General features: G+C 40.4%; 1 pseudogene; it reads right to left on the bottom strand.

Moving 5' to 3' along the window:
- Positions 1-4,346: 4,346 nt before the first annotated feature.
- LOC124519897 (uncharacterized) lies at positions 4,347-4,423 on the bottom strand (annotated as a pseudogene).
- Positions 4,424-23,716: the final 19,293 nt, after the last annotated feature.

The raw sequence follows: 23,716 nt of genomic DNA, 5'->3' as shown, positions 1-23,716 counted from the left end.
ATTATTAGAGTTATACTTCTAGCAGACACACTAACATTAAGGGAATTAATCCTGAAAAGCCAAGGAGGCTCTTCCAGGAATTCAAGCAAGAGAACAATTCACCTGAAGCCAAGTAGTTTTATAATTATGATAGTTTCATGTGTTCCTCCACAGCCTTAACTTTTCCTCTGAACACCTGTCCCAGACATTTCTATCACTCTGTGTCCCCCCCAAAAATAAAGCTTAGCCTCCAACACTGATTGTATGCTCTCCCTCCATCAATTCCTACTGACTTATATCTGATCTTTATATTAATTGGTTGTACCATCATCAAGACAGTCACCCAACCCAGAAACCATGCCGTTATCCTAAAATATTTCCTCCTTTTAATATTCCGGGTCCAGTCACCAGTCCTACTGATTCTGACTTCTAAATATACTTCCGATCTATTGCCTCTTGAAGCTCTCAGCACTGTCACCTAAGGGATGGAGAATGTTCGTGAAGTAAGTGATCACTCTGCCCATTCTTTGTCTCTTTCTACTTATCTGCCCCGTTGCTACCAAAAATGACCTTAAGAATGAAAACTTATTCATGCTCCTCTCCAATCTGAAAGCTTAGCTACTCCCCATCACATGAATATGGCATATAACTAGAGTGATCATTTGTCCCCTTTTACCCAGTATTGGTTACTGTTCCAGCATAATTATAAATAACTCCTTTTCACTATCAAAAGGGTTCCAGTTTAGACAACAAATTACTAAATAACTTTGTTAATGGTGTTCTTTTGTTTTTTTTTAATATTTCTTCATGTTTATTTTTGACGAAGAGAGACAGAGCATGAGCAGGAGAGGGGCAGAGAGAGAGGGAGACACAGAATCCAAAACAGACTCCAGGTTCCAAGCTGTTAGCACAGAACCCAAGGCAGGGCTCGAACTCATGAACCACGAGATTATGATCTGAGTCAAAGTCAGATGCTCACCCAACAGAGCCACCCAGGAGCCCCAATGATGTTCTTGATTCTCTAGTTTCCTTATCAATTCTTTTTGCTGTCTGCCTCTTTTTATCCTCCTAATTCACTTACTTCACTAAGACCACTTGTTCTCAGGCAACTGCTCACACTGGTCTTGAAACTTCTTCTAACTTTGCCTATGGTTCTGTTATTGTAATGGGTTAACTTGCACAGCTTAAGATAGGAGTGGTGAGGGGCGCCTGGGTGGCGCAGTCGGTTAAGCGTCCGACTTCAGCCAGGTCACGATCTCGCGGTCTGTGAGTTCGAGCCCCGCGTCAGGCTCTGGGCTGATGGCTCAGAGCCTGGAGCCTGTTTCCGATTCTGTGTCTCCTTCTCTCTCTGCCCCTCCCCCGTTCATGCTCTGTCTCTCTCTGTCCCAAAAATAAATAAACGTTAAAAAAAAAAAATTAAAAAAAAAAAAAAAAAAAAAAGATAGGAGTGGTGAGGCAGAGACCAGGCCACAATTGTCTCAGCAACCTTAAAACCTAGCAGAGGGGGTGCCTGGGTGGCTCAGTCGGTTAAGCATCTGACTCATGATTTCACGGGTTCACGAGTTTGAGCCCCTTGTAGGGCTCTAGGCTGGCGCTACGGAGCCTACTTGGGATTCTCAACCAATTAAAAATAAATATTCAAAAAACAAAAAACAAAACTTAGCAGAGGGTCAGACTTACAAGTACATCTCATTGGCTGGATCGACCACGGCTTTGGCAGCTCAGAACACTGTACTTCCTATCAAATTGGCCACAGCTATCAATCTAGAAAATAAATTGTTAAAACACACCTCATAAATAGTATCTTTGTTTTTATATGTTTAACACTTAAGACTAACCTGACATCGCGCAATGTATCATACCTATTACTTGCTACCAATAATAATAAAAATAAGGACAAGAATTATTCTTTGAAACAATTTTAGCAAATATTATGGCATGTTGGGAGACCAGTTGAAAATCAGTCCTCTTAAAGGACTATCAATCTTCATTCAGGTCACACACTGTATTTTTCCTATACGCTATAAGGTGTCTCACAGGTTGTCAACACTCCATGGAGTGTAAAACAGCAGTGATAATTAGGCTTTTATATTTGTGCTCATTACCCAGAACAAAGGGTGTGCATGCTACTAAAGCACAAAGGCTTTTTTTTTCATTTGAATATTTACAGTCCTGACAACTTGAAAAGCATATTATGTAGTGTTAATAAAATAAAGAGTTTCGCGTTCTTCTCACAAGCAAAGGATACAAATTTTAGGTACAAATTAGAACCCATAAGCATTTGACCTTAAAAGTAGAGAAAATAATACATTCCATGTCAATCAAGGTCGCCGGAACATGTGAGCCAACTCGGCATACATGTTCTTTATGTTTAATTCTTTATTTTTGTGAATATTATGTCGTAGAAGGGTCCAGAGTAATTCCACTAGTTTGTAGGGACTGTGTGTTGGGTGGTCTCTGACTTAGCATTTGCCTTCCCCTTCCCCTTCATTAGCATTCCTTGCAGTCATCCAAGAGGAATTTCCTCCATTCCTGGGGATCTTCTAGGTTACTACCCCAACACCACTGTTAAAGGCCATGAGGCCACACATCTTCAGTCTCCATAGAACAACGGTAAAGAGGGATACTAACTCATCCTAACTGATGTTCACCTTGCAAAGGCGAAAGGTGTCTTTTCTCTCCCTGCAAGGAGGAGGAAAGAAGAAGAGGAGGAAGAAGGAGGAGGAGGGGGGAGGAGGAGGAGGAGGAGGGGACGGGGAGAACAAGAACATGAAGAAGAACAAGAAGGACCCCACCACCAATTAATTATTGAATATCAAATTTATAGTAAAAACTAGAGTGCCTACATGGGGGGACAGTTAGTCAGTGGGGAAAAAAAAGAGAGGGAAAGGGCAATGAAATCTTCCTAGAGGAGGTGAGCTGGAAGTTGACATCTGGTGAGTAAGAATTAGTGAGATGAATTCGAGAGGGAGAAGGGACAGTTGCTCCTGGGAAAAGGAAACGGATAGGCAAAAGTATGTGCCAGTAACCTGCGAATTTATGGGGCATTCCATTCTACAGTTTTTTGGGTTTTTTTCAATCACAGAACATTAGGACAGGGGAATAAAACTTATTAATCCACAAAGCAGAAGGATTGGGAAGTGCCTTGTTATAGCATAACAAGCATCATGGAATAGAATTTTAGTCAGGGGAGTGAATTTTTCATTTTGTTTGGGTGGTAGAAAGGCTGCTGTGGGAGCCCAAGGGGGTGGGGTGGAGAGCGGCCAGGCCCGGGGCAGGTAGAGGTCAGAGGCAGATGGGGTAGTTACCTCAGTGAGATGATAGGCAGAATCAGTGAGAGATGAAAGCCGTAGGGCTCTGATGTTGCCTTTAGATATGTCAACAGTGCATATCTGTGGGGAAGGGAAGAGCCTAAAGGCAACGCCCAGTGTTTTTTTTGGTTTTGGCAACTGAGTAAAAAGTAGCTCCCCTCACTGGGATAGGATAAATAGGGGAAATTATAATTTGGGAGAAGCTGAGAGCTTTATATGTAAACACGTTGAGCTTGAAAGGCTGAGGAGACATTTAAGGGACATTATCTACTGGGCAGAAGTCTGTGGAAGAAGCTTAGAATTCAGAGTGAAACCGGACTGGAGTCATGGCTTCGGGCTTCCCTAATCCCTGACACTTTGGAAGTTGTCGCAGTCCACCAGGAGGATGATGAATTGAGACGCGACAAAAATCCCAGGAGAGAAGCCTGGGGAATGCCACGTTATAGGAACAGGAACTGGGAAAGGATCCCGAGACTGGGTAGGCAAAGAGGTAGAAGGAAATCAAAGAGCGTGTGAAATCTCAAAAGATGAGAAAAAGAATATTTTAAACAGGAGGAGTTCGTGAACAGAACTATCTGAGGGCAATGGAACAGATTGAGACTAGAATAAAGACTAGAATAAAGACTAGATAAAGACTAGAAGTGGCCGTTGGGCACGAAAACAGAGTAATCATAGATGATCTCGACAAAACTAGTTTCCACGAAGAGGGAGAGCGGCAGTCAGATTACAGTGGTTGAAGATTGAAGCAGGAAACAGGGTTCTTCTGAGAAGCTTGGCGGTAAAGGGAAGGAAGAACATGGGCTGCGAGCCATGTCAACCTAGAACCCAGACCCAGGGAGGGTTTCTTTGGTTGAGATGGAAATACTGAACGCAATTAGGGGTCATGGCAAAGATTCCTTTAAAGAGGGAAACACTAACATAGACTGAGGAAAGCGGATGATGAATAGACTAGGTCCTAAGAAGGTGAAATTGGAGGAGATCCAGCAAAAAAGAGGGAAGATAAAGCCTTGAGGTGGGGCTGGGGGCTCATTATGCCACAGTGAGAACAGATCCGCCTGTCATCCTTGCCAGGGACCATGCAAATCTCCTCTGTATCCTTCCAATTTTAGTCTATGTGCTGCCGAAGCGCGCACACGCCACAGTGAGAACAAAGAAGGGGGAAACAGGGATGCTGATAGAATTAAGCACAGGGCTACAGGAAATCATGAGAATTCCCATTATATTGTTCCCCGCCTCTTTTTCTTTGCTCTCAGTACAGTAAAAGTCAAAGTCATTTGCCAAGAATAGAGATCAAGTTAGAGCAGAGTGGGTTCAAAGAGAAATTAGATTCCAAAAAAAAAAAAAAAATAGCATGAGCGGAGAAAGAAAAGAACCGATTAGGGAACAGAAGGATCACCGGGCAATCCAGGAACCGAGCCTCGGTTAGAGAGCATGAATGTATGGGTTAGCAGCGGCACCACACTGTGGGCTCTCAAGTCCTCTCCAGTGGATCTCCTTGGTGGGGTGTGGGCACTGAGAAATCAGGCAGCCAGACTGACTTCAGACCAGACATTGTTGAGCAGGTGCCGTGGAAGGGTACTGAGTTCAGGAAGATAAAACGGCAGCTATTTGATGTGTGTCCCCTCATCTCTCTGCAAAAAAAAAAAAAAATCTCCTTGCCCCCGTTTTTACACAAGATGAAACAGACTCATGTCTCAGCCCATCTCACCCTGCCTGCAGGAGCTGTGTGGACAGAGTCAGCTGGGCCTTCAGATTCAATGCCACGGAGCTCTCCCTGCCCCGCACAGCCTCTCTGGCTGCATGCTCCTACGCTAAACAGAAAGAAGGGGTTACGTGCTTTGTCCCATTCCCGGTCTGGGACGGCTCTGCTCCCTCTGTTTTGCAACAGAAATCCAGGTCAGACACGCGAGGCATTGCAGCCCCTGGAAGGAAAGCACGATGCTAATTTAGAGGACGTGCAAATGGTGTACCAAATTGTTCCGAGCGATGTTCACACAGCGATGAACTCATTTACGGTACAGGATGATTTAAAACCCGATCTCTGGTTTTGTTTTTGTTTCTGTTTTTGTGTTTTGGGGGCCAACTGATTTTCATTTGCCTTAGCAGCAGATGCTCTATGCTGGGAAAAATGAGAAATGAGCTTCAGGGAGGGCACTGTAAGGCTTTACAGCAGAAGCCGTAAACCAGAATCACATGCTCATCCAAGCACAGATTTCGTTTCCTCATCCCTTTGGTGGTGATTTATGTCATGGCACCAAAGCTATTCCCAAAACACTGGCAAGTAGGCAAAGCGGGATTTTGTGATCAGGTATGCAATTGTAGCCAAAGAATTTAAAACGTTTTAACAAGGTGGTTTCAATCCCCACTTGATGGATGGGGAACTCAACCCAGATATATATATCTGTGATCCTCACTTTTTACCTCTGAGGTTCTCACCAAAATCCTCGGCGGCCCTCAGAGCTCAGAGAGCTTGACCAGCTCCAAAGGATAATAAATTTTGAATATTGAACTCTTTGGACGAGTGGGCCTATGTAAAGCCAATAAATACATTAACTTTTATAATGAAACTGATTTAGTGCCTTCTTCCAGGGCCCCCAAATATGGCCTGATCTCTGGAGCACCAGGAGAAATGAGACAGGAAGCTGGTGCCCTAGTTATGCACTGAGCCCTCCTTCTCGCGGAGTTGCCTTTTCTTGGTCTCCCTTCTTCCTTTTGCTGAGGAAAGATAGCTGGTCGGAGGCCCTGATGATGAAGTCTGGCACATCCTACCCAAGGGCAAGGACACCCAGAAGAAAGGCAGCCTGAGACGGGGGCCACCAGGCCAATCCTGGTCAGAACAGGCTCAAGAAATGGGAATTACTGAGGTCTCTTGCCAAAACTACTGGGAAGCAACCTTATGCAGAAACTGAGTTACCTCTAACTTGGCCCTGTGATAAACATATGATATGGAATTTATCAACAAAATTGCTACCAAACGCTTTTTATATCATTAAACGATGAATGCATACACCGAAAGAAAACACAGATATTTTTAGAGGCCATGTGTAACTCATCCATCCATTTTATTGGCATAATCTTTAAAGCTCTTAAGTTACAAGTTTTGGTTGTTTTTTTCCTTATGCAGATGCTGAAGAAACTGCTACAGTCTTTACAATAGAAGACTAACAAAATTAGCATCAGGTCTTGCTGTAACTTTGCACCATGCTAACATTGTTAGGGTGGGCATTACTGTCTCCTGCATAGCAGCTGATCATATTTTACATTAAATATGTGCAATGGACACCTTTAATGAGACAATCATGGGACACGGATATCTGAACAAGTCTGTCCCATATCCTCACATTTTAAAATGTCTCAAACTTACTAATGTCTGTAGAGGAATCTGTATCATCTAAGAATCTTTGATTTCTGCTCTTTCCCCACTGGTCTTTTTTTAACCAGTTCCGGTGTTTTCCGTTGCTGTATTTCTAGTTGGCACACGGGGTTCCAGCTTAGAGAAAAAGTTAGACAACAAGCAGTTCTTTGGTAAGAAAGTAGTGTCTCCTATTAACTTAGATGGTGAGGTAAGCTGACATTACGTGCCATCTAATACGATGTGAGTTACCCAGCACCATCTATGAATACTTGTTCCAGAGAAGGTTCATTCTGAATGCAGTCAAGACTTACTGTTGCACCGTCCAAGATGGCAGGTAACTAGCCACTGTGCACTTCAAATGTGACTAGTTCTGTTTTGTTTTGTTTTTAACGTTTATTTATTTTTGAGACAGAGAGAGACAGAGCATGAACAGGGGAGGGGCAGAGAGAGAGGGAGACACAGAATCTGAAGTAGGCTCCAGGCTCTGAGCTGTCAGCACAGAGCCCGACGCGGGGCTCGAACTCACGGACCGTGAGATCATGACCTGAGCCGAAGTCGGATGCTCAACCGACCGAGCCACCCAGGCGCCCCCAAATGTGACTAGTTCTAATTGAGATGTGGTGTAAGCAGAGAATACTCACCAGATTTCAAAGACTTAGAATAAAAATGAAAAATAAAATTGCTCATTAATAATCATTGTATCAATTGCATGTTAAAATGATTATACTTTATATTGTCTATTATCAAAATTAATTTCACCTCTTTCTGTTTACATATTTAATGTGGCCACTAGAAAATTTAACATCAAAGTGTGGCTCTTGTTTGGGGCTTGCATGACACTTGGATGGGAGAATGCTGCCTTACATTCAACTTCTGGTTTATAGGAAATATGGGAGAAAGACGTTAAAAGGCACCAACTGGGAACAATTAGCTGAATCTAAAATGGGGAAGGTACTGCGACAGACCTGCACTGAGCATAGGTCGCAGACTGCTGCTGGTCTGCATAACCATTTATTGTCAGGCCCTAATAAGACCAGGAGCTTGCACAAGAATCTAAATCACCTATGTCATGTCCTACACACGCTGCTGTGTGGTTCAGATGACATTATTTTCATAGCAAAACTTAGTCAACAAAGAAAACTTGTCCCTTTATATGGGCAGGAGGAGAGGACAAAAAAAGACATTTTGGGATAGCTGGAGAAATATTAACATGTGTTGGGGCAAGAGGCAGATTAATTGTGCCTTCTCACTTCAGGCTGTCTTCTTTTGAACTTACTGAGGCAGGGTTTGAGAGAGAAGCCAATGAACTCTTCCCAGGTTGGGTTCTAGACTCAAAGGCAAAGAGCTGCTTGACAAGATATCTTCCCTTGGAACCCATGGAGGGCAAAAGTGGAAGCAGGCCAACATCTACTTAATTCATAATGGAATCTCATTTCCCAAGAGACCCCAAGGTTGGCCACCAATGCTATGTATTTGCAAAGTCCCTAAAGCAATGCCCAGACTCTGAACCCGTGTCAACACAAAATGGCTCACCAAAAATACAACCACCAAAAGGAACATCTTCTGGATTATTCATCTCAGGTGACCAAACAGAGTAATGAACAAGAGAGATCCTGCCTGATTTCAGAAACAAAAAGAGCCAGATACTTAGTCAAAAGATGGAGTTTCCATCCTTTGCAGGACAGGAAGTCCTTGCTAATTTTGTGCAACGAGATATCAGATGGACCAGCGACCCCGTTTGTTGTTTTCCGTACCTTCCCTTTCTCAAATGGGAGCTTATTTTAACCCTTATTGTGAAAAATTTTAAACATATACACAGAAGCAAAAAAAAGTCATGCAATGAACACTATTACTCAGTTCAACAATCATCAACATTTTGTCAATGTCTTTTCATCTCTTTCCTCATTTTCTTCGCTGCAATATGGTAAAGCCAATGGCAAAGATCATGTCATGTCATGCATAAATTAAGTGGGAGTTTTTAACTTTTTTATTGCAATCACCTTCTTTCTCATTCGACCATTGTAGAGTGAATCATTTGCAGTGATGAAACTTTTCATTTAACACACGTGACCAGATCATTAGAAGCTATACGCCATCTGCATAAGACATGGAGGCCGTGGACCATGCATCTTAACCATAGTACCCTTATGCACCTTTGGTATGTCTCCCATTGCTGAAGAGGTGACTGCATTTCCAACTGCATGGGGTTAGCGAGTTTTTAAGGTGTATGTTCATACGTGAAAATGATATGAACATCACGTTGCTCTCTTTGGGTTTCAATCTCCCATATTTCTTTGATAAGAAATGTCTTTCCAAGTCAAATATAAAACTCAACTGATTCAAAAACGAATGCCTGTGCTTGTTTCATGCTTAAAATATACTTTCACATGAGAAAACTTTTTTTAAGACAAAATGGATTCTGAATAAATCAAAGGCACTAAATCTAAATCTAAAACTAGTCAGTCATCGTAGGCTCCGAGCCAGATAAGGTGAACTGTCTTTTTCTATGTGGAGCTCAGGGAGGGAAAAAAAAAAATCTTGATTTGCATTACCCTCAAGAAATTTACATGAAAATGGAGGTGTTGGAGGAGGTGTGTGTGAAAGACTCCGGCAAGAGGTGGAGGAAGGAGGGCAGACATTGCTGTAAGTAACAGCTAAAGTAGTACAGCATGTTCCCCAGCGCTTTGCCACTCTGATAGGCAAGATTCTTTTGGCACCAAATTTCAGAGGCTACACATTGTCAGCCAGGATATTGGGGGCGCTAAGATCTCATGCAGTGTAAAAATTCCATTTACCGGCTACAGGGAAGCAGTGACTATTCCAAAGGTTTCTTCTAGGTTGAGCCTTCTAGGTTTCCTTGCTTCTTAGTGATGCAGCACAACACTTGTCGGGGGTGCAAAAATCTAAAATAGGTCACTCTCCTCTCTGTAAAGAGGCTTAGTTGACACTAGGTTAAAAAAAAAAAAAAAGGCTCCAGGAGAAATGGCAGTGACATTGAGATGTCCTCGGATATTTTAGGGCCATAGAAGTGGATTTTCCTTTAAGAACTTCATTGCGCTCATTATTTTCTGGCTGGATATTTGTCTGAGTATCTTTTCCTATATTATTATTTTTTAAGTGAGTTGACTTTGAGCTAAAATATTTTACATAATCTGTTATCTATGTGAGGCAAATACGTTACTGCGGTCCTCGATTTAATCACGACACTGAAAATGTACCTCGATAGCCTAAGAAAAGTAAAAGGCTAGGGGCGCCTGGGTGGCTGGGTCCGTTAAGCATCCGACTTCGGCTCAGGTCATGATCTCACAGTCCATGGGTTCGAGCCCCGCGTCGGGCTCTGTGCTGACAGCTCAGAGCCTGGAGCCTGTTTCAGATTCTGTGTCTCCCTCTCTCTGTGACCCTCCCCCGTTCATGCTCTGTCTCTCTCTGTCTCAAAAATAAATAAACATTAAAAAAAAAAAGAAAAAAAAAAAAGAAAAGTAAAAGGCTAGATTAGAGTTCCGAACATAACAGTAAAAGACTGCATGCGCACACAGACCATGGCCAGACCATACATAACCACAGAGCCGTGGCCCCCAACCTCTGCAGCAATCAGCGCAATCAGACTTTACCAAAGACTGCTGGCATCTCTATTATGTGCCCCTGCTTCCCCTCGGAAGCACCCAGAGAGAGGCAAATCTACACCCCAAAGCGATCTCAGAAGCGGCTCTAGCGTGCCAATTTCTAGTTTCCCGAGCCAACACCCTCCAGCCCCGGGCACAACTGAGGCCTCCTTCTTTTTCTCCCCACTCTAAAGCTCTCCCAGCCTTCTGCCTGCCTCTGCATCTCTGCCGAACACCAGGACAGTGGCTTTCTTTCTACGGCAAGCCCCAGACAAATAGTCTACATTTGTCCCAGTACGGATGATCTTTGCTTATTTCCATAGTTTCCTGAAGGTGTCACCAAAACAGCATGCTCTAGCCTGTGCGGTGCGGTGCCCACACCCTCTCCTCGCCATTGGCTGCTGGCAGCTTGTGGAGGGCTTGCTGAAGTGGTCAGGTGAGCACCAGGTCTGAGCTCCACTCCCTTTGCCTTGACTTCCTTGACTCTTTACCCTCAGTTTGGTCATGAGGTTTTCTTACTGCCTCCCAACTATTTGGTGGAGGGAGGCCGCTCCTTTTCCTTCTGTTTTTTGCCCTTTCGCGCTACCGTCTTGTGCTGTGCTGTGCTGTTTCAAAGCATTGATCGTTGTAAGAAGAAGGATCACAGGGGAGAACCCAGGCATAGACCCGAGAAGCTTATTTTTCCAGCCAGCCTTCACAGAGCGGTGAGCTTGTGGTCCTCACAGAATCCATGTTCCCTTGGGCAAACTTTGCTGTGGATCATCTATAAAACCAGATAAGGCTCTTTTCCCTTCTTGATTTTTTTGGGGGGTCCTGTGAGCTTAGCTTGGACCCACAGAGAGCCTTCTCTCTGGTCTTCCTTCTGTGGGGTGGAGTGGGGTAGGACAGCGAGGTGGGGTGGGTACCAAGCGTCACGTCTGTGCTCAGAGGCAGCTAACCATTAGGTTGGGGGCCTGAAACAGGAAGCGTGCAAACATTATAAGCATTCCATTCCTGCCTACCATGGCCAGACCCTCATGGGGTGTCTCAGTCTAAATCCTCTCCTCTACCTGTGAACCCCCCCTGCCTCTTCTGTGTACTGTCTTCACAATAGAAATTCTCATGCGTGTCTTTCTACATGGCATAGTTTCATCAGGGATGACCTGGGAAATTCTGATGCGAAACCCTGATGCAAAACCTTGTCTCAATAAAAGATTCCTTGGCCAGAGCGAGTGAGCCAGCTGACAAACTTAAGCAAGAACAAACTAGACTCATTTTCCTAGTGACTATTCCCCCTTCTGTCCTCCTCTTGTCTCCCAACCTCCAGCTGTCCCTCTTACCCTTCTGATTTCTGCCTTCTTGCACTTCTTTGTTCTTCCCTTATCCAGAGCTGCTTTTTTTTTTTCCAAAACTCTAACACCCTTAGTCACCACTAAGGATCTATTCCTCCCATCAGCCAAGTATGCAGGCCGCTATAGAATATAAACTTGGACTCAAGCTGAAATAACAGCTATTAAGAAGGATTTCCCTAAACCAAGACACGACCAGCAGTTATAGGTAAACCTTGGAGTTCTTGTAGCTTCAGTTCCAGATCATTGCAAGAATAGTGCCCGTTGCATTGACAGTGAGTCAAATGAATTTTTTGGTTTCCCAGTGCGTATAAAAGTTACATTTACACTATACCGTGCCTATTAAGTGCGTGATAGCATTGTGTCTGAAAAACAACGTACGTACCTTAATTAAAATATACTTAGTTGCTAAAAAAAAAATGCCAGCTACCATAGAAGCTTTCAGTGAGTCATAAGAGTGGAACATAGATCACCATAACAAATCTAGCAATAATGAAAAGTTTTAAAATGCTGTGCGAATTACCAAAATGTGACACAGAGACACAAAGTGAGCAAATGCTGTTGGAAACATGGCACCAACAGATTTGCTCAGCACAGGGTTGCCACAAACCTGGAATTTGTAAAAACAAACAAGCCAAAGAGATCTGCAAAGCACAATTAAGCAAAGCACAATAAAACACCGCGTGCCTGTATTCATAGAATTTAGAATCCTTCCGGGTAGCCTTGGGTTATCTGACCAACTTGCACGCATGTTGGTTAGAGTCTCAGATCAATTGCTAGATGAAACGCTGATTAGATTCACCTGGAAAAGGACCTACAGGATCCTTTTTCCTTTTAATTCCACTGTAGTTAACATACAATGTTAAATTAGTTTCTGGTGTGTAATATAGTGATTCAACAATTCCATCTATTACTCAGGGATCGTCAAGATAAGAGTACTCTTAATCTCCTTCACCTACTTCACCCATTCTGGTGAAGTCACCCTCTGGTGACCAGCTGTTTGTTCTCTATAGTTAAGAATCTGTTTCTCGGTTTGTCTCTTTTGTTTTCCCTTTGTTGGTTTGTCTCGGTTTGTCTCTTTTGTTTTCCCTTTGTTGGTTTGTTTGGTTTGTAAATTCCACATATAACTGAAATCGTGGTATTTATCTTTCTCTGACTAGCTTGCTCACCTAGGATTATACTTTCTAATTCCATCCATGTTGTTGCAAGTGGCAAAATATGATTTTTTTTCATGGCTGAATAACATTCCATTGTGTGTGCATATATGTATATATACGTATGTATGTATATATATATATATATATATACATACGTATATACGTGTATATACGTATATATACACATATATATATACACATATATACGTATATATACGTATATATATACATACACGTATATATATATACATATATGTATATGTGTATACGTATATATATACGTATATATATGTGTATATATATATATACGTATATACGTATGTGTATATATATACACATATATATACGTATATATATATATATATATATACACACACATATATATATGTGTGTATATATATACCACATCTTTATCCACTCAATCGATGGACACTTGAGCTGCTTCCATAATTTGGCTATATATAATGCTGCTATAAAAATTGGAGTGCATGTATCCTTTTGAATTAGTGTTTTGTGTTCTTTGAGTAAATACCCAGTAGCGTCATTACTGGATCATACGGTGATTCTCCTACCGTCTCCACACCATCTTCCACGGTGGTTGCACCAGTTTGCATTCCTGTCAGCAGAGCATGGCGTTCCTTTTTCTCCACAAACTCGCTAACATTTGTTTCTTTTTCCTTTAATTTTAGCCATTCTGAGGTGATAGGTGTGAGGTATGAGGTGATATCTTTCCACAATAAACCCAAGATTCAAAAAGGGGCCTGGAAAGTAGGACGAAATCTCCTGAAAAACTCCAGCCAAAAGGCTTGAACAAAAACCAGTTGTATCATAATTTTCTCTGCAAATGGAGAAACGATAAAATGATGAAAATAGTCTGGGCAATAACTTCTAATATTTGAAAGGTAAAGAAGGTGCCAATGTCGCAGCAGCTCTTTCCTCTCATTTTGTCAATGGAGTTAAACCTAAAATTGAAGACCTAACTCAGAAACAGAAATTGAAATGAGAAACGGGGACTTAACCTGAATTGCAAAACCCAGTACATAATTTTGAAAGAGCTTTTGGATAAAATTAGACAAGACCCCAAGTAGACTTAGGACCTTGTAGATTAGTTACGGGACCCACTTCCCAACTTACTACCTTTTGACAAGAACATATGTAAATATTGTGAACAGAAGGAACACTGAGAAAGGTATTGTATTATCTCACAAAAGAGAAACCATGTCATGGAAATATCTGACAGCTCAGATCAACGAGGGTGGTCTGAGAAAGGAAAAGGTGCCCAATATTCTGCCTTACTCTTAAACATTTAAAGCAAATTCACCATAAATATGGGTAGATACCCTCATCAATTACTGATAGATATAAGCAATATTCTTTCCATATTAAACACTGATAACGCCTCAATCTCTTTATTCTTCTCAGAGAAAACATACAACAGTGATAGGTATTTCAAATGACCCACATATTTCCCCTATTTTCTAGCCCTTAATTGTATCCCTTGGACACTGAACTGAACACATTTCTTCCTGTTCCACGATACCACTCTTGCAAACTTAGTAAGGACTTACTTTGTAAATGGGATTGTACAAACGTACAACAGAGAGACTATTTCTTATGGTTCCAAAGCACCCCTATAGTCAACATTAATTGTGTCTGCTCTGGATAAACTTTTTCCTTCTTTGTTATATTTGATGCATACTCCAGATTCAGATCTTGACATCACATTTTTGACAATCCGTGGGCTAAAATTCCAATGTCACAGGTAAAATGCTTTGATCAGAGCCTATTAAAGTTCACATACACCCTACTGACCTAAACTTTCCCAGTATCCTTTGAACCCCAAAGCAAAAGAAGGTCTCCAATCTGTATTTGAAAGACTTCTGTGCAAAGGTCTTCTCAGACCCTATACTAGCTCTGTAATACTTTTATCCTGCCATTATATAAACCAAAGAGATGAAGATCTCAGCTTTTTCCTAGACCTCAAGGCCATCACCACAATTATTATTCCTTACTTCCCAGCAATGGCTAACCCAAACACCATCTTGCTATCGATTCTGCCTCAAGCCACTTATTTCACTTTAATGGATTTCTGCTCTGCCTTTTTCTGTATGCCTCTACACCATGGGAGTCAATACCTTTCGCTAGTGCCTGCTAAACACAAGTAACAGTGACCATCTTCCTTACAAGATACTAAAAATGATCGACACAGGAGTTCTGATTCTGATAATGGCAAGGTAACTTCTCTCTGATTCACCTATCCACATTTATAACACATGTAAAGTCTGAATAAAGTGTTTAAGTACAGAAACACTCAAAGGCACTGGAGAAGTTTACCACAATTATAGCTAGAAATTTCAACATTCTTCTCTTGGTAATTGATAGAACAAGTAGCCGAAAAATCAGGAAGGATATACAAAACTTGAATAGCACAATCAACTGACTTCATTTAATTGAAATTTATACACGATGCTCAAGAATGATGGGAGGTGCATTCTTTCAAAATGCCTTTGGAATGTGTACAGAAATGGACCATATGGTGGGCCATACATCAAGTCTGGATGAATATTAAAAGATTGAAATTATTGAATATTTTGAAAACCTAAATCATACTTTATAGCCTCCTAGCAAAACAAAAACAAAAACAAAATTGCAGGCTTAGACATCTTCCCTTATGAATTCTATCAATTATTAAAGAAATATATAACCCCAATCTTATACACAATCTTTTAGAAAATGTAAAATGAAAAAAATTGTTCACAGACATTGTATAAGGTCAGCATTGTCTAGATACCAACACTAGAAGAATATATTACAAGAAAATTACAGGTGGATATGTCTCGTGAATATAGACACGAAAATCCTTAACAAGATATTAGTAGGTCAAAACAAGCGATGTGTAAAGTATAGCAAATTATGGATAAAGTTATCCTAGTAATGAAAAGTGAGGTCGATATTTGGAAAACCAATCAATGTAATTCTCTAAACTAACAGACAAAACATTTTTGAAAACCCACCACATGATCATCTAAACAAATTATTATTATGAAAGTAAAATAATTCAGTCAAATTCAACACCATTCATCACTTGTGCAAACAAGGAATTGAAGCAACTTTCAACCTGAGGCGTTGTTTCTTTTAAGTCTATAAAAAACCTATAGGTAACATATGTACAATTTCAATCAAAAGTGATATAATGAGAATTGATAGAAATTTTCTTTACAACTGACGGGTTACTTCTTGTACACGAGGGATGAAGAACAATTTCTTCCCTCTGTTCATATACAAGAAAGGATATAAAAGGAGAGAGACCTTTCATTCTTTTTAAAAAAATTTTTTTAATGTTTATTTATTTTTGAGACAGAGAGAGACAGAGCATGAACAGGGGAGGGGCAGAGAGAGAGGGAGACACAGAATCTGAAGCAGGCTCCAGGCTCTGAGCTGTCAGCACAGAGCCCGAGGCGGGGCTCGAACTCACAGACCGTGAGATCATGACCTGAGCCAAAGTCGGATGCTTAACCGACTGAGCCACCCAGGCGCCCTGTCCTTTCATTCTTAGAGAAAGGATGGAAAGGGTCTTGGGTTCTGACCTTAACTTGTGGGATGTCAATAAAATCTCACAAGGAGATGCATACTCACACATGTCTGAGCTTTTAGGACCTACAAATGGCTCTTGACGAAAATTTTGTAATGCTTTCCACTGACAAACAGAAGGCTCCCACACACTCACATGCACACATATGTATACATATACCAATCTGTTCACTGAGATCACTTTCATAAACTTACCCTCTGTCTTTCCTGTATATCACCAATAAGAAACCTGAGCCAAGGTAAAATATAATACTGTGTGTAAAAACAAATCACTTTACCCTCTGGGTCTTACTTTCCTCATCTATTAAAATGATAGAGAGGAACTAGGTGACCTTTAATATACTTTAAGCTCTGTCATTCCTTCCATAATCTTAAAGTTGGTATGCCAGTGACCTATGGGTAAAAACAGAATATTACGAAAATTCCCTTTTCCAGTTGGACACTTTTCCCTGTGTCCAGAGGTAAATTACTATAGATTGTGTTGTCAGAGTTCCTTTGTCAGCCAGGTTTCAGCTGCAATATGCCAATAAGAGGCAACAGGAGAGAAAGATAGAAATCCTGGAGAGAGAGAATGGGTTTTTCCCCAAATTCTCTCTCTGTTGGTGCTATGAATTTCCCGGTGGCTACCTTCCTTCAGCTCCCACCAGGCACTCCCTACACCCAGTTCCAGTTATCCTGGGGGAGGGTAATGGCTTTTTGTTCTGGCTCGTTTCTATGTGTCTCATCATCTCTTCAGTCTGAACAAACCTCTGAAAGGAATACTTTACATGAAGTTTCTTTGTTGAAACATCGAAGGTAAATTTTATTTCATGCTGGGATTTTTGAGAAGTCAAAAATGCAATTCATCCCTCCCATCACTCAGACAGAAAAGCAGTAATAAAACAGCAGCCTTTCAGGGTGCCTGGTGGCTCCGTGGTTAAGCCTCTGACTTCGGCTCAGGTCATAATCTCATGGTCCGTGAGTTCAAGCCCCGCGTCGGGCTCTGTGCTGACAGCTCAGAGCCTGGAGCCTGCTTCAGATTCTGTGTCTTCTTCTCTCTCTCCCCCTCCCCCACTCACACCCTGTCTCTCTCTCAAAAATAAACATTAAAAAAAAATTTTAAGGGGCGCCTGGGTGGCGCAGTCGGTTAAGCGTCCGACTTCAGCCAGGTCACGATCTCGCGGTCCGGGAGTTCGAGCCCCGCGTCAGGCTCTGGGCTGATGGCTCAGAGCCAGGAGCCTGTTTCCGATTCTGTGTCTCCCTCTCTCTCTGCCCCTCCCCTGTTCATGCTCTGTCTCTCTCTTTCCCAAAAATAAATAAACGTTGAAAAAAAATTTTTTAAATATCAGCCTTAAATGACATGTTACACCAAGTGGACTAATAGACACACACACAGAATTTCATCCAAAAGGAGCAGAATACACATCCTTCTCAAATGCACATGGAATATCATCTAGGATAGATCATATGTTAGGCCACAACATAAATCTTAATACATTTAAGAAGACTGAAATCATATCAAGCATCTTTTCTGACCACAATGGTATAAAACCAGAAATCAATTATTAAAAGAAAACAGAAAAATTCAAAAATATGTGGAGAATAAAAACATGCTAATGAACCATTAATGGGTCAACAAAGAAATCAACAGAAAAAAAACACACTTGATACAAATGAAAATGGAAATACAATATACCAACATTGATGGGATGCAACAAAAGCATTCTCAAGGGGAAGTTATTGGCGCTAAATGTCTACCTCTAGAAATGAGAAAAAACTCAAGTAGACAAATAACTTTACACTTCAAGGAAATAGGAAAAGAACAAATGAAGTCCAAAGTTAGTAGAAGGAATAAAGTAATAAAGAGAGCAGAAATAAGTGAAATAGACTAAAAAGATGAAAAATATAAATGAAATTAGGAGCCGGTTCTTTGAAAAGATAAACAAAATTGACAAGCAAAATAGACTCACCAAGAACAAAAGAGAAATAAAGTCAATAAAATCAAAATAAAAGAGATGTTAACTAATATCACAGAATTAGAAAAGATCATAAGAGACTACTATGAACAACTATAAATCAATAAATTGGACAACACAGAAGAAAGGGTAAGTGCCTAGAAACATATAACCTTCCTAGACAAAAACAAAGAAATAGAAAACCTGAATAGACTGATTACTAGTAAAGAGATCAAGTTGGTAATCAAACACTTCCAATAAACAAAAGTCCAGGACCAGATTGAACCACTGGTCCAGAACCACTGGTGAATTCTACCCAAATTTCAAAGAGGAATTAGTACCAATCCTTCTCAAAATCTTCCAAGATATAGAAGAGGAAGGAACATTTCCCAACTTATTTTAGATGGCCAGCATTACCCTGATAATAACACAAGGCAAGGACAGCGCAAGAAAAAGAAATTATAGAACAATATTCCTAGTGAACATAGATACAGTATTACCAAACCAAATTGAACAATACATTAGAAGGATTATACACCATGATCAAGTGAGGTTTATTCCAGGGATACAAGGATGATTCAACATCCACAAATCAAGTTGATACACCACATTCACAAAATTCAAGACAAAAAACACAACATCTCAATAGATGCAGAAAAAAGCATTGGACAAAATTCAACATCCATTTATGATAAATTCTCAACAAAGTATAGTGAGAAAATTCTCAACTTTCTCCAAAAAATACTCAACTAAATGTAGAGGGAACATACCTCAACATAACAAAGGCAATATATGACAAGCCCATAGCTAACACCATACTGAATGGTAAAAATCTGAAAACCTTTCTCTAAGATCAGGAACAAGACAAGAATGTCCAATCTTACCCTTTTTAATTCAACAAAGTATTAAAAGTCCTAGCCAGAGCAATTAGGTAAGAGAAAGACATAAAACGCATGCAAATTAGAAAGGAAGAAGTAAAATTATCACTATTTGCAGATGATATTACATATGGAAAACCACAAAGTCTCCACCAAGAAAACTGTTAGGACAAATAAAGAAATTCAATAAGGTTGCAGGATACAAAATCAGTATTTAATAATCTGGTGTTTTGATACACTAACAATGAACTATCAGAAAGAGAAATTAAGAGGACAACCCCATTTACAGTTGCATCAAAAAGGAATAAAATATCTAAAAATAAATTTAACCAAGGAGGTGAAGGACATGTACTCTGAAAATGTAAGACACTGATGAAAGAAATCAGAGGCAACACAAATAAATGGAAAGGCACTCCATGCTCATGGATTGGAAGAATTAGGTAGAAGTTGAACAAGCAATTCTAAAATTTGTATGGAACCAAAAACAAAAAATATAAAATAAAATAAAATAAAATAAAATAAAATAAAATAAAATACTCTGATTAGTGAAAGCAATCTTGAAAAGGAACAAAAAGCTAGAGGCATCAAACTCCCTGATTTCAAACTGTATGGAAGCAGACACATCAATCAATGGAACAAGAGACAGCCCAGAAATAAAACCAAGCAGATATGGTCAATTAATAATGAGAAGAGATCGAAAAACATACAAGGGGGAAAGGACAGTCTCTGTAATAAATGATGTCAGGAAAACTGGACAGCCACATGCAAAAGAATGAAATTAGACTACTATTCTACATCATACTCAAAAATTAACTCAAAATGAATTAAATGTTTAAATATAAGACCTACCACCATGAAATTCCTAGAAGAAAACACAGGCAGTAAGGTCCTTGACATCAGTCTTGGTGATGATTATTTTGATCTCACTCCAAAGCCAAGGCAAGAAAAGCAAAAATAAACGACTAAAACCACATCTAACTAAAAAGCTTCTGCACAGCAAAGGATATCATCAACAAAAGGAAAACTACTGAATGAGAGAAAATATTTGTTAAGTCACATATCTAGTAAGGGATTAATATCCAAAATATATAGGGAACACATATAACTCAAAAGCAAAAATAAACAAATAATCCAATTTTTAACATGGGCAGAAGATCTCAACAAATATTTTATCCAAAATAGGTATACAGATGACCAACAGACACATGAAAAGATGCTCAACATCACTAATCATTAGGGAAATAATCAAAACCACAATGTGATATCACACACCTCAAAATGTAATACCTCACACCTGTTAGAATGGCTATTATCAAAACGCAAAACAAAACAAAACAAAACAAAATAAGACAAAATTAATAAGCGTTGGCGAGGATGTGCAGAAATAGGAACCCCCATGCACCACTGGTAGGAATGTAAATGGTGCAACTTCTATGGAAGGCAATACGGATGTTTCTCAAAAAATTAAAAATACACCTGCCAAATGATACAACAATTCCACTCTTGGATATTTATCTGGGGAAAACAAAAACACTAACTCAAAAAGATACATGCACCCCCTGTTCATTGCAGCATTATTTACAATAGTCCAGCTATAGAAATAACCTACGTGCCTACCCATCACAGGATAAAGAGGATGTAATGCATACGTACAATCATGTAAGTCAGCCTTAAGAAGGAATGAAATCCTACCATTTGTGACAACATGGATAGACCTTGAAGACATGATACTAAATGAAATAAATGAGACAGCAAAAGACAAACACTGTATGATCTCGCTTTTACGTAGGACTTGAAGACAAACACTCAAACAAAAAACCAAGTTCACGGATACAGAGAACAGGTTGGTGGTTGCCAGAGGTGGGCAATGTTGGGGTGGGTAAAAATGGTTAAAGGGGGCCAGAAGTTTAAAACTTCCAGCTGTAAAATAAATAATCCTGGGGATATAATGTAGAGCACAGTGACTACAGTTAATAAAGTTGTTATTGCATATTTGAAAGTTGATAAGGCAGTAAATCTTAAAAGTCCTCATCGCAAGAAGAACAATTTTGTAACTATGTATGGGGACAGATATTAACTAACTTATTGTGGTGATCATTTTGCAATATATACAAATTTCGAATAAAAAAAATGTGACAAGAGCAGAGACGTGGCAGGTACTCACATGTTGGTGCTCTTTGATGTCACTGGTAACCCTTATTCCACCGGGCAAAGAAGTCCAAGGTAGCTTTCTGGGATATGAGAAGCCGCTTGAAGAGAGGCTCCAGCCATCCTGTCTCTCCCTGCCATTTCAGGTGAGTCCCCAAACAGGTGGGTGATGCTATCCTAAGCCATCTAGCACCAGAGAAACTGAGGGACACCAGAAAGATCCCCTAGCCAACCTCAGTATAATCTCCCAGGACTGGGAGAAAATAATAATAAATTGGTGCTTTAAGTAAGAAAAAAATATATATTATATATATTATATTATATTATATTATATTATATTATATTATATTATATTATAAATTTTAGAATATATTTTAAAATATATTTTCATATTCATTTGTCTAATATGTCAGAAATCCACATCACTTTAAAGACACAATGAATCCAAATAGTGAACTTCTGATCCCGTAAGAACTAACGAGAACAACAAAAGTTCCATTTCATTGCCTGGTCAATATTCATGCCTGCTCCTTGGTCTGAACTCCCATCCCTCAGACTACCTCGAAGTACAGGCAGAGGTTTACCTAGGAGACTGATGCACTCCTTGGTTGGGGGGTAATAATTGTTTTCATTTAAAAGCCTTCTCAGGAGACAACTGACTGTATTATGACGTGAATATAGACATCAAATGTTGACTTTATTCCATATTATACTCTGCTGAAATCTGACAGTAATATTTGTTTCATGTTATTCATGGTGGCCTGCGAATCGCACTGAAAGATGCGAAGGCTGAATTTGAGTCTGGGATTTGAAAATAACTGTGCGATTAGGGCCAAAAGTTTTAGTCTCTTGGTGGCTCAGCTTTCCAATCCATAAAAACGTGTACATTCACACCTTAAGGTTTTTCAAGATAGCTAAAACAAAACAACAACAACAAAAACCCTCTGTGAGTGCTTAGGGGCAAAGTGAGGCTGTTCTCCACTTTAGGTTTATTTACAATAGTGAAAATATACTTGTCCAGCAGCTCTCCCTCCCTCAGATTTACCAAGAACTTCTCATTGCTTTAAAAACACTCCTGGTGGCTTCCCGGGCTTGAGAAAGCCACAGGTTTATTTTCACTGAAATAACAGTGCTCTCAGTGGTTTTCTCTTTGCTTATTCCTTTTAAAATAGGCTAAGTCGGGGCGCCTGGGTGGCGCAGTCGGTTAAGCGTCCGACTTCAGCCAGGTCACGATCTCGCGGTCTGTGAGTTCGAGCCCCGCGTCGGGCTCTGTGCTGACTGCTCAGAGCCTGGAGCCTGTTTCCGATTCTGTGTCTCCCTCTCTCTCTGCCCCTTCCCCGTTCATGCTCTGTCTCTCTCTGTCCCAAAAATAAATAAACGTTGAAAAAAAATTTTTTTATAAAAATAAAATAGGCTAAGTAGTCCTTGGAACATAGATCTGCAAAGTGATGAGATTAAAACAATTTCTCAATTCAGCCCTGATTAGTGCACATACCGGTCCTTTTGATGAAAGGCCTAGAGTAATTAATTATTCCTTCAATTGTTCGCTTACCTAATAAATAGTTGTTTTGAGCTAATGATGCTCTAGATCAAGGTGTGTTTGAGGCAGCTAAAAATAATTAGACAGCGATTGTGACAACAAAGCACTTATGACCCTAGTAGTGATAAAATGAGTCTAACAAAGTTTGGTAAAACCCAGTGTAGAATACGGGGAGTTACTCGGAAAAATTACAAGAAACAACTGTAGATATTTAGAGAGGAAGAGAGTGCAATCAAGTGTATATCAGGGAAAGCTTGTGACAGAGTTTGAGGCTAGATGAGGGGTTAGGATTGCAAAAAGGATCAAAGGAAGCCATATGCCCTCTCTGGGATTGTTCCTCTTACCATAACGTAGCAAAACATAGCAGAAGACTTTGGAAACTTCAAGTACTGCACAAGTGTTAGATAATCATCATTATCACATAATAATTTTTAAAAGTATTTTTTCCAAAAATACGCCATCATTGAAATAATTATTTTTAATGCCTTTGTGAATTTACTTTTGAGAGAGAGCGTCCGAGCCGGGGAGGGGCAGAGAGAGAGGCGGACAGAGGATCTGAAGTGGGTCCTGCGCTGATAGCAGCCAGATGCACGGCTTGAACTCCCCAACCCTGAGATCCTGGCCTGAGCTGAAGTCAGATGCTCAGTCGACTGAGCCACCCAGGCGCCCCTAAAATAATTATGTTTAAATGTCCTCATGAAACACACAATATGTACAGGAATCAGCAAGAAAGAATCAGGAGTTTTGACATAGCTGCGCAAGTGGGCGGGGAAAACGATCACCCACCGCAGCCAAGTTATTCTGTACTCTTGACTCTGCAAATGTATACACTTGTGGCTCCCAAACTGCACCAAGGCATCCAGGGTGTTACAATGAACTCACAGGGGTGCTCT

This window comes from Lynx rufus, unplaced genomic scaffold (genome assembly GCF_022079265.1).
Source record: "Lynx rufus isolate CCGP_SWC_20201006 ecotype Redwood Valley unplaced genomic scaffold, mLynRuf1.p SCAF_29, whole genome shotgun sequence".
NCBI lineage: Eukaryota > Metazoa > Chordata > Mammalia > Carnivora > Felidae > Lynx > Lynx rufus.
Note: the sequence above shows the minus strand (reverse complement) of the source record. Positions and strands in the feature narration are given on the sequence as shown.